Below are 15948 nucleotides of genomic sequence, written 5' to 3'. Positions count from 1 at the left end.
ATTAATATTGCCTCGCTTTTCCCAACTCCAACTCCAACTCACTTGATGTCCTGTGTCTGCAGTACACAAGCTGCAGTTTATCAAATGGTCCTGCCCTCCCTGAAAGAAAGCTATGAATTTGCTGGAGTATGAAGGGGTATCAGAGACATTGTCTTTTGACGTAACTGTAAAAGTACGGTCCAATTTAGCTAAACAGCTGTTTTTTTTTTTTTATTTATTTATTTTTTTTAAACTATCTTGTTCTGCTTATCCTGTGCAATAATTGCCCAGAGATGATATTTACCCCAAGAAGGCTGTGTCCTGGGAGCAGCCTAGTCCCAGTAGCTGATGTGACCCTGGACACAACGCTGGAGTACAAAGAGTGCCTAGTCCCACTGCTGTGCCTGTTGTTAGTGTCCTGACAGCTCAAGGGATGAAAAAATTGACATTCTTCCATGGAGCTGGATGGGACATTCAGCTGTTTGGGAAGCTGGGAAGCAGGGAAGGAGTGCCATATATCAAAAAGCAGGATTGGGACAGACTAGAAGGGAAAGGTGCACAAGTGAGTTTGCTCACGATTGAAGTTAACTCATGGTACTGCATTCTTGGCCTTCCTTTCTTTTTAGAAAATACCTTTGAAGCTCCCTGGCACCCCTACACATCACTTTTCTGTCCCACACCATCCTCACAATGGGACAGCATCCTACTACTCCCAGGCAATCCACTAGCTCAAGGATGGAGGCTACTGTAGGAATATTGCTTTGTTAATATGGTGCTAGAGATGGAAATTCACTTCATCTCATCCCTTCACTTCTCTCTAAAAAACTGCACACTGAAAAAAAATTAATTTAAAAGGGACATGAAGACTGAGAAAAATCAATTACTCCAGATTAGCAAATATGGTTCTAAAGGTACTTAAACCTTAGATCAGCCTCTTTCAGTGCATGCTTTCCAAAGCTGTTTTCACTTACGTGTCATGACGAGGAATCTAAAACTGCCACCTTAGCAGCAGAAAAGGGTTTAGTGAAGCTACAGTCATCTTTACATTCTTGCTGACAGTGAATCATTTCATTCAGCCAGATAAAATCCTCAAATTCTGTAAAAGGAACTTTTCTTGTGCTTCAGACAAGGGAAAAAATGTCAGGATGTTGTAGTTTCAGGGACAAAATTTTAACAGGGTAAGCTGCATCAAATTTATCTAAAATCCTGTTGTTCTGGCCCTTAGTCCTTTCCAGAAACTAAACCCAAATATAACCTTTCTGCCTCTTCGCAAGGTTTAAAATTATTCTGTTAATATTTTTAGCATGAATTTTCAATTCCTTCCTGTTTCCAGAAAAGCAGGCAGAGTTAATGAATTTCTCCACATCCTGTGGAAAAAGCTGTCAGATATTAAGTCATGTATCTCATATTGTCTGGAATTTCAGGTGCTCAGTGATCTCACAGCCCCATGTGCTAAATGCTATGAGGACACAACAGACTGCTAAGGAGAGCTCATCTTCTCCACCTCACGAGTTGTGACTTCCTTACTCACAAGATACTATAAAAGGATTTCTAATATAAATAATGCATCATCCTAAACTGAAATATAATCAGCAGAAATTAATTTGAATATTAATGCATGAGACGTGTATGCTCATCTCTATTAGCTGTCTACAGCTATCCCATTTTGCTGAGATCTGTGGCCCATACATTCTCTTGCAGCACAGAATGGGAAGGTCATCAGGGATGTATTACTGTGGTCAAACTAATCACAATGCATACACAACCCCTAAGGAGTTATACTGGAGAACATTGAATCTGGATACTGTCCTCCATCCCCTCCCTCAGCACCTGTGCTGTTTGCACACAATCTCTGTCTATGACAAAATCCCTTCCTGGCTGGGGGGATTCACCCAGCTCACCATCACTACAAAAGAAATATGGGGGTCACTTTGTGTGATGTTGGCTGAATGAATGATGGGTCCAACTCCGCTTATATTACTGTCCTTACACCAGAAAAAAACCCCCTCCCTATGCTGCTGAAAGGCAGCTCCTCCTGGGAGCCTGACCTTCATTTTTTAGAGGACGTTATTCTAGCTGAAGCTGAATTTATATAAAAGCTACGGAGAGAATGCAACAAAAAACCTGAAAATAAAGATCCTGTTTTTAATATGGGTGTATGAATATCTCCTCCACAGGTTTGTACAGCAACAGCCTTGAGTGGAAAAATCACCATGCTAGACATTTTGTGTAAACTGCCCAATCTGTTGCTCTCACATTCCTCACACAATCATAAAGCCTATTACCTCCCCAAGGCCATAACTGTGATGCGGCTGGACAGAATATCCTGAACAATGAAAGGAAAACTCTACAATAAAAAACGAAGCTAGGGGTTGGGATTTGTGGCAATATATCTGGGGCAGAGTCATTCAACCTGTGGTTGTAATTATTCTCTGAAAAAGCAGCAAAAACTCAGTCATTCAGAGGAAAAGTCTTACAGAGCTCTAGTATTGCTATAAAAAGGCTCAAACAGTGTTGCCTCTGATGCATAAAAATATCTACTTGTACAAAACAACCAGGTTACCCCATCACTGTAGGTTGATTATGTAAAAACAGTTATCACCACTGCTGGCTAAAAGCAGAAATAATACTCAGCTCCTGAAAGAAAAGGATTCACTTTGTTAAGTTTAGCATGCTACTAGGAGAAATACTTTCTAATGATGCAGAATAAGTTGAGAACACAAATCTCACTTAATTTGAGGCTAGAGGTAAACTTAAGCTGGGGCTTACTGCCTGAGTCAATATTCTTCCTCTGTCTTCCCACTCTTCTTAAATCAGCAAAGACAGGGACTATCAAGAACATATGGGATGCCAACCAGGACATAATCAGCAAAACATGGGACATTCTGAGCATACAAGGCAGATGATCACTCAGAAAGATGTTGATGTCCTTATGCCTATTCATTTATCTACTTGAATCAAAGGAATGGAAGAGGAGGGGGAATGGGTATTAGTAAGCAGGGAGGGAGTCTAGGCATGATTAACAATAGGTGTGAGACAGGAAGAACTAGATTAAACTGATCCATATGCAAATGATCTGAGTCTGATTGAATCAAACCATGCACAGTTTAATGACTATGGTAAGATGCCTTTATCTCTGCATGGATGTGTTCTGAAAAGGACTGCTCCAAGATAAAACAGTTTAATAAGGAGGTTTTTCATTACAGGGTCGATCTGCATTTGCATTTCTCTCTCTGAGCCACACAGCTTTCCTTGACGTCCATTACTTTTCAAGAGATTAGTCGGGTAGGTATTGTTGACACACACCTTAGGGCACTGCATACTTAACATGCCCATGAGTTTTAGCTTAGTCCTCCATGACCTGGGTGAAACATTTCAGAATGAAGCCTAAGTGGAAAAGTCTTACTTTTTTTTGCTTATCCACCAAGCATTCTTTGTCCTTCTGTTATTTTGAAGTCAGTTAAAATCTTTTCAGTATTCATACATTTATACAGAGAGAGAACATATCTTGGGTACTTAGAGCATCATGGGCTAGACTCAGAATGGCATCATGGCTACAGCAGGGTGATAACACTCCACCTTCTGTGAAGTTAATCTAATTCTATGGTACTGTAGCTGAGGTCTAGTCCTCTGTTTCTAAACCATGTGTTGGTTTCTTCCAAGTGGCTGTCTTTGAACACTGAACAAGGTGGCTAGGTACTGCCTCAGCCTCACCTGTTGTATGCTCTGCTTACTGTTACAGGTGCAGGTGAAATAAAACAGAGGCAACCTTCTCCTTCTTGTGCAAGTAAGATGGGGAAATCTCCCAGGCTCTCAGGTGGATCACAGGAAAGACAGCTGTGCTCAGACTCCAGCAGAAGTGGCATGCAGTAAGTGGCTGCTTACTTGGGCACAGTAAGCAGCCCAAGTTCCTCCAGATTGAAGGGATCAAACTTGGTTGGAATATTTTTTAGAGGCCATATATGGATACTGTGACCTTCCTCACTCAGGACAAAGTTTTCCTGTCCAAGTACTGTGTTTTTCTCTAAAGCCTGCATACACACTAACATCTGTGTTCACATACTACATATTGCAGACAGAAAGTGCTTCAATCTCAAAGTGCTGATGCTGCACAGTTACCCTCCGGCTAATACCAACAAATAAATACCAGTGGTCACCCAAATGCCTTCATGAAGAAGTCACTTTTCACAGCACCTATAATTTGTCTGTGCAATAAGGAACTCTTGAACTAGGCTGGTTGTCTATCTACTCAACCTCAGCTTCAACTGATCATCTTCATCCTTGTATCATGAACATGAGAAATCTCAATAGAAACAAGGCACTTGAACAAAAAATTTTCCATTCATTTCAACAGAAACAATCATAAGCCTAAATGCCTTGCAGATTGGAAATCCAAACCTCTTATTGCATATTCCATCATTATTAACATCATTACTTCTTTTCCATCCCTGGGCTGCTTCATGACTTTAGAAATTTCTGGGTTTATATTCCTTTGAATACAATGCATGCTTATGTCATATATGCAAATTACTTTGATTCGAGTTTCACTTTGTCATGTCTATATCTTTTAGCTTTCTTGACTCTATGCTGGTATGTCTGCAGCTTTGCTTTTCATCATTAATTCTGGCTTAGCAGCTACCAAGTCCTTTCTTATCTAAGATCATAGTTTTTCCCTGTATATATTTTTTTTACCATTAACACCACAGCCATACCATCTTTCCTCACAGACTATGGGCCCCACAGCAGTAGAAGGCAGAATCTTGTTAATCCAGTCTTAAAACACAGTTGTACCAACAATTAGAAGAGTTTTATTTCTGTGCTAGCTTACTGTTATTTCTTATCATTTGAGGTATCCCAATGATGATGGTTGAGGGGCAGTCAGGGTAACAGAACAACTCAGTTACTGGTGGCAGAGAACTTACATGCCCCTGTGCCTTGTGAGAAGATGCACTCCCAGGGCTTGGTGTGAAGGAGGTAGTTTGGAAGCTGGCACACACCTCCTTACCTCTTGGCATGGTCTAATGTGCAATAGAATCATAGAATAATTGAGGTTGGAATAGGCCTGTAAGAATGAGTCCAACAATTAACCCAAGTCCACCACTAAACCATGTTCCTAAGCACCACATTTTACATGTCTTTGAAATACCTCCAGGGATGGTGACTTACTATGCTGGACAGCCTGTTCCAATGTTGACAACCCATTTCATGAAGAAACTTTTCCTAATACCTAACCCCACCCTGGGACAACTTGATGCCACTTCCTCTTGTCTTGTCATTTGTGACTTGGGAGAAGAGGCTGGAACCCATTTTGAAACAACCTTTTTTCAAGTAGTTGAAGAGAGTAATAACATCTCCCAAAGCCTCCTTTCCTCCAGGTTAAACAATCCAAGGGGGATGGATGCTAAACAAATACAGGACAAAAATACACTGCTTTTCCCAAAATGCTTATCCTTGAAGTAGAAGTAAATACTGACAGATGAGAGATGCAAAGGGTTAACAGGGGAACATACACTGAATTTAACTTAAGAGAGCTAACTGTACTGTGTGCTATCTGCCAACGTGCTAATAACAGCTGCATCGATAGACCTTGCTGTCAGGCTCCTGTGGGGGCAGTTCAGAGAACTCCTAATCATCCCTCAAAGGATCTTGCCTGTCTTTATGGATTAAACAGAGAAATCAGATTGCTAACATGGTGAATTGAAGTTGGATGCTTAAAATTAAGTGATGTGAATGTTACTTTTCCTCCACTCCCACTTCCCATCTTCTACCTGATGATGGACACTGGCAACAGTGCTGGCAACAAAGGGCTGCTAAGCTTCATTTGAGGGGAAGCATTTTTAAGGTCAGATTTGAAGACAGAGAAGAATGCAATTTTGTGACTGTGGCAGGGAGTTTAAGTGAAATCACAGAGATGGCTGTTGAGAAGTGTAGTGAGTGGCTGATGGAGGCTGGCACCACCACAGCTATCCAAGGCATGATATGAAGTGGCCGTACATTTTTAGGCCCACATCTCAGGCACAGTTCCAACCCTCCTTTGATTAGGTGCTGTCAGATGTCTCTCAGAAGTCTCTGCTCTTCTTGGGCTCAATCTGGATTGGTATTAAAACATGAGTTCATACTGGCATCCTTTCTCAGGTGCCTGTTACAAGGAACAAATTCTTCATCTTGCAGTGAACTGCTTGGGATGAGATTCTGAGCACTCTGTAAGTCTAGTTCACCTTTGGTTCAGTGACCTCAAGACCCATCGATTCAGTTCTAAACATTTTCATATTCTTTTGTAGGTGGGCATCCCTGTTCCAGTGGTGGTCCTTCCCTTCCCTTCCCTTCCCTTCCCTTCCCTTCCCTTCCCTTCCCTTCCCCTTCCCCTTCCCCCTCCCCTTCCCTCTTTCCTCACAGATGGGAAGGATGAGTCTGTCTGATTTCAGATTCTTAGCATCTGTTGAACATGACAGTTAAACTCCTTGCAGTCCTCTCAGTTATCCAGTTTCTATTTTCCTGTTATAACCAGAGGAGCTGCCATTCACTGGTGTGAATATTTAAAACCTTTATAACTTTTTGAGTGTCAGTTGTGGAATAGGTCTGATGACTGTGATCTAGGATGAGTAAGGACTTTTTGGATTCCTCCCATGAATTCATGGTGGGAAGCAAAGCTGTCAAAAACATCTGCTATTAATGCCAGCAGAGTGTGCTTCTGCTTTATTTGTGTAATTTTATTCTGACACCTTAGTCCCATGTCATTTGTACTTTTGCCCCTAGGATCAACACTGGATTCTGTATTGAAAGTTGAGAGCAGGTATTTATTGTAGGCTTTGAGCCATACCTAAATGACGTTTGATCTCAATGCCATTATCATAGCATAGCTGCCTCTTTCTTCTTTCCAATTCTCTTTCATTCATAAGGCTGAAAGACCTTTTAATCTTTATGCAATTTCCTCTACAAGGTCTAAATCACCTTGATATTTGGCAACATTGATTCTGTCTTTCCCTTCTTGATTGCTCAATCTTAGAGAATTTCCTGAATAATAAAAATTATGTTCATATATGCAAATGTGGTCATAAGGTATCTTTTGGCATATTTTCTCTATTTATTATATCTAATTTATATAGGATTTGTATTAGTCCAAATGTGTTCTTTAGCAGGCCCGATCCAATTTCTGTTTAAGTCTATGGCACTTTCATGATAGATCTTAATGGTCGTGGGATTTAGCCCAAAGCCTGGTGTATTTAAGTCAGTTTTAATCTGAAGGGCCTGTAATAAAACCAATGACTTTGATCTTCTTTTCTGGGAGTTCAACTGAATCAGAGACTTCAATTTTTCTTTTTTAACCTCAAGTAACTGCATGTTAGCTGGGTGACTGTGAGGACAGTCCTCTTCTGCACAAGCTGTTCTTGTTTAGAACAGTGCGTAGGACTTTGGACTATGAAGGAAACTATTTTAATTACAGGCAAAAGTGGGGATACATTACATAGACAATTTACTATTAAAAATGATCTATTTCTATTAAGGCCCAGTGATTATATGCATGTGTGTACGTATATGTGTGTGTATGTATGTATATTTACACATACATGCAGGAGCTGTATTGATGAATTAAGTTCAATGGGGTTTTTTTTCTAACAGGACACTAAATCAGCATTTGCCCTCTTCACCCTTACTGGACTCTTTTTTTGGGCTGTATCATGATATCTTTTATAATCTGGGCTTCTCAAATAGCAGTTGTGATGAAATTTTTCCCTGATTTCCGTTTCTATCCAGTAGGAATTGACTGTAGATTACCAAACTGTTACCAAGTAGTAACTTAAAGATGCTGTCAAGATTGGCTTGAAATGAACTGGTGTGATAGAGGTGAGGGAATAACTTACTAACCATTCTTTTAAGCCACATATTCCCCAGCACTGACATTTTAACAGAATTGCCAGAATCCTCATCTATTACAATCACAAATCAGATGCCCAACAACCTTAGTGTTTTAATCTTACTCTGCCTTTGTTTCTCCCCTTGTTTTCTGTTTCCCCTCTGCCCCTAACACATACGAACACAGAGACTTTCCGCTTTTATAAATACAATAGATGTTGTTGTCAGTTCAGATAAGAGCAAATGCCAGATAGGATAGCAATATTTTCAGTCCTGGCAAATGCAATCATAAGTTCAGTTTATTAATATTGCAACAGTTGCACTAAATGAGATCACTTGGATAACAAAACATTTATCAACAAAACGCTGCCACCTACTGAAGTTTTGCAAACAGCCCAGATGATTGGATAAGATCACAAATTCACTCTGTCACAAGCTTATGGTCTTTGCTGAAATCGTTCTGAGGGAAAAAAAAGCAAGAATGATAACCAGCAGAACAAGACAAGACATCTCTTTCATGCAGTCTGTTCAGCAAGTGTCAGGGTAAATCCTGGAGAGCAACCTCCAAAGAGGAAAGGAGATTTGGCTCTTTGTGCTCAGTATGCTGTGGAGTTTTCAAGCACTGTGGCTAGGGAACTCATCAAACACTTTGGCTTGCAGCCCATTATAAACGTCCAGTTTTCTTGTGCTGATGTTCAAAGCTTCTATTCAGGCCCTACTAAACTGACATTACAACTTGCCAGCTTTTTGTTGCATTGCACCACCCTAGATTATAAAGGCTTTGTAAATAAATATAAAAGAAATCTTAGTGATTACAACAAATTATGTGAATTTTACAACAAATCTTGTGTTGCAAGATCTCAACCAACTATAAATTTTTATTATTTCAGTATAGGAACTAGGCATGCCATGAAACAAGAAGTCCTGCACACCATACAGGTGTGTCAACCAGCAGATGATTAGACATGCAAGGGCTGACAAGGCATTGGATAGGAATTGTTGTCCCCACCTGAAACTGCAGACAGCACTTCTAGACTGCCATAACCTAAAATGGCTTTTAAGCAAGAATGTGGATCTCATTTCCTAGAGTCTTGGGAGAACTGTTTTGTGGGTTTAGCTGTTGGTAGAAGTATTTAAAAGAAATGCAAACAAAATTTTTCATCATGCAACTATTTTTTTACATTATGGGTAGAAAGGAGTATTTATGTTAATAAAGTAAAGCAAACTCAAAGAGTCAGGACAGCATAGTTTAGGAATTACACTCTTAGTGCCTTTACTTCATGCAATGGGCAACCCACCTTACCCTTGCAACAATATTCAGTTTCTGATCTGTACTGATCACAAAATTAATGCTTACCCCTGAAACATCCCTGGGTGCTAAAGTTATAGAAAACTTACAGGGCATGAAAAAGTGTCTGCTTTTTAAGATGACTACAACAGAGCATTTAAACATGTGCATAACTTTAACCGTGGGAGTAATTCCATTGAAATAAACAGGACTACTCAAATATTTCTGATTTTGCATGTGCTTCTGTGCTCTGCTAGCTCAGGGGCTAAGAATTGACATGCTTATTTAAAACAGTGTTTATCTACTAAGCCTATGTTCAGCATTACTGATTCCTTTCCCTTTCATCAGACAGATACAAGGACTTCTCAATTTTTCTAGCCTCCTTCTGGGTCAGTGTCTTGGGGTGACTGTATACTTTATCCCCTATCGTCTGCTTTTTTTTTTTTTATCGTTTCCTCCTAATTTGTCTCAAATACAAGACAGTCAGTTTCAAACTTTATTCTGCCTTACAACACATTTGCATTTTATATCTGACGTAGAAAACAGCTATAAACCCAAACCCTGAGTTCTGAGGGAGTAAAGTGGATGACTTGAAAGGAAACACAGAAGTTAGTCTAGATTAGGGGATGCAATTGATATTAGGCTGGGGCTGGATCTTCCTGACCTAATTCTGGACATTTTTGCACTGGGAAACAAGATCTCCTTTCTTTGGATTTAGCTCTTTGTGACTGCCTTTGGGTTCCCCTTCACAACTTGACTAACCCTGGATTCATTCTCTCTTCCTAATGCAGGAGTTGTCCATACTGCTGTGATGCCAAGATTATTTCATGCAGGACATGAACACGTATATTCACTACTGTTTTGGGAAACCCCAGCTAATGACAAGTCAGACCCAGAATCATGAACTTGACTTGGCCACTATGTTTAACTCTTTTACAGTAAAACCTACAACATCTTTTAGTCTTCAGTGAGTTTTTTAACATGGATTATGAAGGGTTAGTTATCCTGCTGTATCTGTAATGTGTATCCAGTGCCAGCTCTACCATCTTTCTTGCCATGTAAGCAGGGCAAAACCTGAAATCCCCACTGTGGGCCACCTGGAACTGGTATTACCAGATATAAGCTCTGCCTAGTTTAGGTAGGCTTGGGCTTTAAGCTGTGCTTTGCTGCAGCTGCTCTCCAACACAAAGGAACTTCAAAGGGCTTTGACTCCACTCGGGGACACTGCAGCCAACACATCTGCTAGCTGTGAAGATGAAAGTGACTGTTTAATACACACCATTGCCCTAACAAGTGCACAGGTGCAATTTCTGGTTGGTGCTCTTCACATTGGCCTGTCTGTAACTTTTTCTATCAGGACTTGTGGTTATTTCTGAGCCCAGAGCTCCTGGCCTGTCACTCAGTGACACCAACCCTCTAATAGCAACTAGAGATTGCTTCTTCCATGGGCATCTGCAGACTTTCCACAGTTGTACTGTACCTTGCCCTACGTCCACATTAGTGAACGGCTGTGAGAAGTCACTCCTCTTGTGATAGAAAATGGCTCAGAGAAGAGACATGAGAATTTCTAAAGACAAGCTATTCATAAAGCCAAGAAAATATTGATTTAGGGCCAAAGTCCCACTGCAGCCTATTGAGGGCATGCTCACTCTGCCCAGGGCAGAACCATGTCACCTGATCCCAGGAACAAGACAGCTGTGTCTGTGGGGCTTTTCAGCCCTCCAGTGAAACACTGCTCATGGCAACTGTGCTCCATCATTAGAGGCTCCAGGGGGATGTACAGGGCCATCCTGAGGTACATGTACCCACAAATAGGTCTGGCAGCCTATTTAAACAAGAGTGTATGCAGTCAGGCTTTCATGCACAGTGTGGAGCTTGGCAGGTTTTGCCCTTACAGATCTATGTGTCCTGTGAGTGGGGATGGGGGGGCAGGGATAATTTTGATAAATCATTTTATTCTCAAGTCTGGAGTGGCACCAGGTTGATGAAATGAGCTCTTACTCTCTGTGGTGAGAGAAGTCTCCAAGCTGTTAGAAGAAGCTGTAGCTCTCAAACACAATTTTTAACCTTCTTATAATCATTGCTTGGCTTTCTAAACCATTGGTGGGGTAGAAGGAGAGATCTTGTGGAGCTGCCTACTAGGCAGCACTGTCCCATTTGGGTGGTGTCATGATAAATGCTTACACAAGATGCTAGCTCTCAGGTTGGAGAAAATAACTGCATTGGTATTGCTACAATGGCAGATCTGATATCCTTCATGTGTATCTTCTGGAAAAATCATTGTTCTCCACCTCTTGCTGCTCAAGCACACTAACAAAATTTAACATCAAAAAATCCATTATGATTTTTAGTAGATAGTTAAATCTGTATTTTAGGAGATTTTTCTAATCAACTTCAGTGGAAAAAACATTTTACTCCATCTGGATAGAATTTTTAAAGGCACCACATCTAGAGGTTCTCTTTGGCATATGACTTACCTGGATGTCTTACAAGTAAAATTTTGTATGTGTTAGATTTTCTAGTTACACCTATTAAAGAAGTTGGTCACTATGTCATTAAATCAGCAATGCTTACTAGTTTGCATTTTTTTTGGTCAATAAATCTTTACCAGTGAACACCAGAGCATGATCTCATTTTTCATGTGGAAGTTTAGAGTGGAGCACACATGCAAATATTGTCTCTCTTTTTAGCACAGATTATTATCCTGAGCTATTCCAGAGTGGAGGCAGGGCTTGTGCTGGGGAGAGTTAGGCATGAGGAGCTTGGCTGATTGTGGCTGGTAAGAATATCTCCTGTGTGGCTGTTACTTGCCTTCTGAGCTTTGAAATAAAGAACTATTTTCAATTCAGTGTTCTCACAAAATTGACAAGTAGGTAAAGTTGTATGAAGGATTTGAAATCCTAGAGCACTGTGACACTGCCATGACAACAGGCATGGCACCCAGCTTCCATGTACCTTGCTAGGGCATCATATCCTACCAGACTCTAAAGTGTGTCTATAAACTGGCTGCAGGAAATATGGCTGCTAGAGAGAAAAATCTTCAAAAAAACCCAACTACCTGAGAAACCACCTGAGCTATCTAGAAGCAAAACAGAATTGACACAAGCAACACTTTGATACACAAGGTGTGCCTGACAAGAGATGGGCTCCTAGGCAGTCCAGACACGTCACTTTTGTGTACCTCACTGTCAGGAACTTCTACTGGAGGCGACTACATCTTGATAATTGTTTTTTTTTAAACCTAGACTCATTTTCATGGAAGCAGATAAATAACACAAACAAGGCAGTTAGTGGTGTCTATGGCACTCACTGGACATGTGGGTGTTCAATTCTGATCTCCTCTTGCTGTTGTTTTCAGCTCCTGTCACTCTGGGAAGCACCAGTGAAGAATTCTGTCACTGCCTCAGCACAATGGTACACGTCTACTGTCAGAAACATGCACATCTGTCTTTTAAATTAGGTGGCCATGAAGCAGCAAGTTTGATTCTGAGTGAAAGACTGAGTGAAGAGTCTTCCTTCCTTCCTTCCTTCCTTCCTTCCTTCCTTCCTTCCTTCCTCCCTCCCTCCCTCCCTCCCCCCCTCCCTCCTTTTCTTTTAAAGGAATACACAAAACTACTGCAATTGTCTGCAAATGCTAACTCAAATTTATTTTTTTAACGCATGAAACCACTCACTGTAGGTTCTATCACAGAAAAAGGAGATAATCTATTGCAAATTTTGAGATAAAGAATAAACTACACACTGACATGATTTTTTTACTTCTCATATTATTTAGGTCCTTTAAGATGCTTTTAGAATGTGTATAAATTAGCTCCAACTATAATAACTATAGATATTTTTTAGCTTTCATCGTGTTAATACTTAAAATTTCATTTTATTTACCATTAACAAAATGAACAACTTTTGAACCCCTTCACTCTCTTACATTCTCATTTCTTTCTGAAAAACAAACATGGATATTAATAATCAAAAGCCATTACACGCAAGATGTATGCCTCATTTCTGAAATCACATTACACCACTATAAATTAATTCTGCATTTTGCCTAGAAAGAATAAGCAACATTAACGTGGTCCACACAATTGATCCAGTGTCACTCTAATGAAGCCATAGACATCCTTCTGCAGACTGTATCTGTTCCTGTTCATTCAGATAGTTAAGCCATGGCAGGTCAAGATCATGACTTGTCAAGAACATACGAAATATCCTAACTGTGAAGTAAAGTTGTTCCTCTGTGAGTGCAGAGGTCCACATTTGGAAGGAAGCAGCTCTGTACAACGGGATGAAGAGAGACTAGGGCATAGCAAATTTGTGGCTGTGACGTCCCCCAGCTCTTACAATACTGGGCAGCAGATGGGGAGGGAAACCTGCTCTGCTGTTGTTTTCCTCAGACAGTGCAGCAGTGCCCACCTTGCTGTGGGGGAGGCAGGGAGCTGACAAAGTTTTTAAAGGAGTAAATCAGTGCAGCACAGCAGGCATGACACTGATTTGCACTGGCCATTGCACAGTGTATATAAGGCTGTACCAGTGGTGAACCCAATCCTTTCAGCTGGATTTCCTGTTTCTTCTCACTACAGATGCTCCAGTTTAACTAAATCAACATTTATATTACTTCAGTGAGGTTTTCTTAATTTACATGGAGCCCAGTGTTCTCCACTTGGCACTGCATGAGTTTGTTCCTATTTCATGAAGCCAGCACCTAAATAATCTGTAAGCCAGCATTGTAACTTCCCTGCTCTTTGGCAAGTGTTTAAAAGTCACACTACACAGATTTAAGGCTGGTGGATGGTAAAGAGATTAAATTTTCAAGTGCCAACTCATCACTTCAGGTTGACACAATTCCCGCTGTGTTGCTGAGTTTACTTGAACCATTTATTATGGTGGGGCTAAGGGGAGTCTAAGAAAAATGGTTTCTTTACCAAGACAGCAAATAAGGATATATATGTTTTAAAGTGCAAACTCTTTATTCTGAAAAATTGGACATTGTGCTTTGTGTGATGTATTCCCTGTCTGAAAATTACATAACTATGAATGTAAACTATGTATATGTGTGTATATTTGTGGGTTTATTACAGGAAGCTCCGAGTGAGACCTTAGAGAGCTGGACACCCATGGAATCTACTAGGTGGAAGTGATTTTTCCTATTGATGAGTTAGTAAACCACAAGAGTGCCAGGAGCTCATTAATGTGACATTCTCAGACTGCTTTCCATTAAGACAGTGAGAAAGATCTTCACTTCTGTAAATGTGCTCCTTTCTTAAATTAACAGCCCATGGGATGGGACCAGCCTTGTAACAGCTCAAGTCACCATTTCTGGGGACCACTAGAAGGTTTCAAATTTTTCATACTAGAAGCTTAAGGGATAAAAGCCCCAACAACACAGCCCTCCATCCCCTGTCCTGTCCTGCTAAGAGCTTACTGTTGGGCCAGGAAGAGATTATTAACATTATGGAGGTCCTCTGCTCCCCCACTGGAAATACCTCTGCTTAGCCAGTGGATGTGACATAGGGCTTTGACTGAGGAAAGCTGCCATGGAGGTTTGGGTTCATAACTTGCAGATACCAAAGACACGTGTGCTAACAGACACTCCAGCCCCTGCTATATCTTTTACAGTATTTGCAAACAATGAAATATAATGCAGGTATATCCTGATCCTCCATTAATCAGGAAAAAACAACATTAGAGGAAGCACTGGGGGCCCAGTTCTGCTTTCCAACATGTACGCACCTTAACCCCCATTAATTTGAGATGGAGTCACATGTGTGTATCCTGAGGGGGTGATTGCATCCTACATCAGCTACAAGTGACCGAGAAAGGGAAAATAATCGGCCTGATACTGGTCATTTGGACAATGTGTATTTGATGTGTCAGAGTCGTTCCAACCTTCCAGTTACCAGATGTCCGTAAAAATTCATAGCAGGCTATTAAATTTAGCAGATCCCATCTTAATTAGATTAGCTTCTGCTCAGCATGACAGCCGAGTATTTCACTGATGGAGGATTTATAAAGATTTCTGGTGGGAATTCTTTATGGAAGATGTAGTCTTATATCCAATGGGATTTACAAATGGAGAGGGGGGAGGGAGGAGAGAAAGCCCTTATAAGGACACACAAACATTGTCATGGCATGTAAAAACATAAATGGGAGCTTTTATTTTATGGATGTTCTTTTTTTATTTCTCTTTCACAATATGGACAGGCAGCATGAGTGTTTTTTGTGTCCTTGCATTATCAGGCCCAGCTAACATAATGGCATACGGGTGGTGGAAAACTAGAAGCAAATTCTTGTTGTCAAATTCCCTCCTAAAACTAGCACCAAAGGAGTACTCAGTGTTCAGTTGCCTGTCAGGTCATGAGTTATTTTTTCACCTACAGGAAACAGAACTGTACAGTTTGTCTTGGGCTGGTTTTATGTGCTGCAATCCAGCATCTATCCATCCATTGCCCTTCTTTCTTTAAGGTCACTGGGAAAAAAAAAAAAAGACCAAAAAAAAAAAAAAAAACCCCAACAACCAACAAACCCACTTTCTTATTAATTCTGCCTCTGTACTAGTTGCAATGATTTTCTGGTTTTCTCTGCACAGGTTTTTATGGAAGATATATACCGTTAATGGTGACACTGGTGTCAGTAACAGAACGTGAGCTGCAGCAATGCCTGCGCTCTATTCCCAGAGTGTAGATAACTTCATAAAGAAAAAAGGTGGGTGGAGGGGAGGGGAGATCTGGATAATTTTTCTTGTCATTTGATTCACCACTGAAAAGGTCACTCCCTGTAAGAAGAGACAGTCTTCTCTCTGAGATGTCTGGGGGAGAAGCAGGAATAGCAGA

The sequence above is a fragment of the Pyrgilauda ruficollis genome, unplaced genomic scaffold, assembly GCF_017590135.1.
Source record: "Pyrgilauda ruficollis isolate IOZ18807 unplaced genomic scaffold, ASM1759013v1 scaffold24, whole genome shotgun sequence".
In the NCBI taxonomy this organism is placed as follows: domain Eukaryota; kingdom Metazoa; phylum Chordata; class Aves; order Passeriformes; family Passeridae; genus Pyrgilauda; species Pyrgilauda ruficollis.
This window is presented reverse-complemented; position numbering follows the sequence as displayed.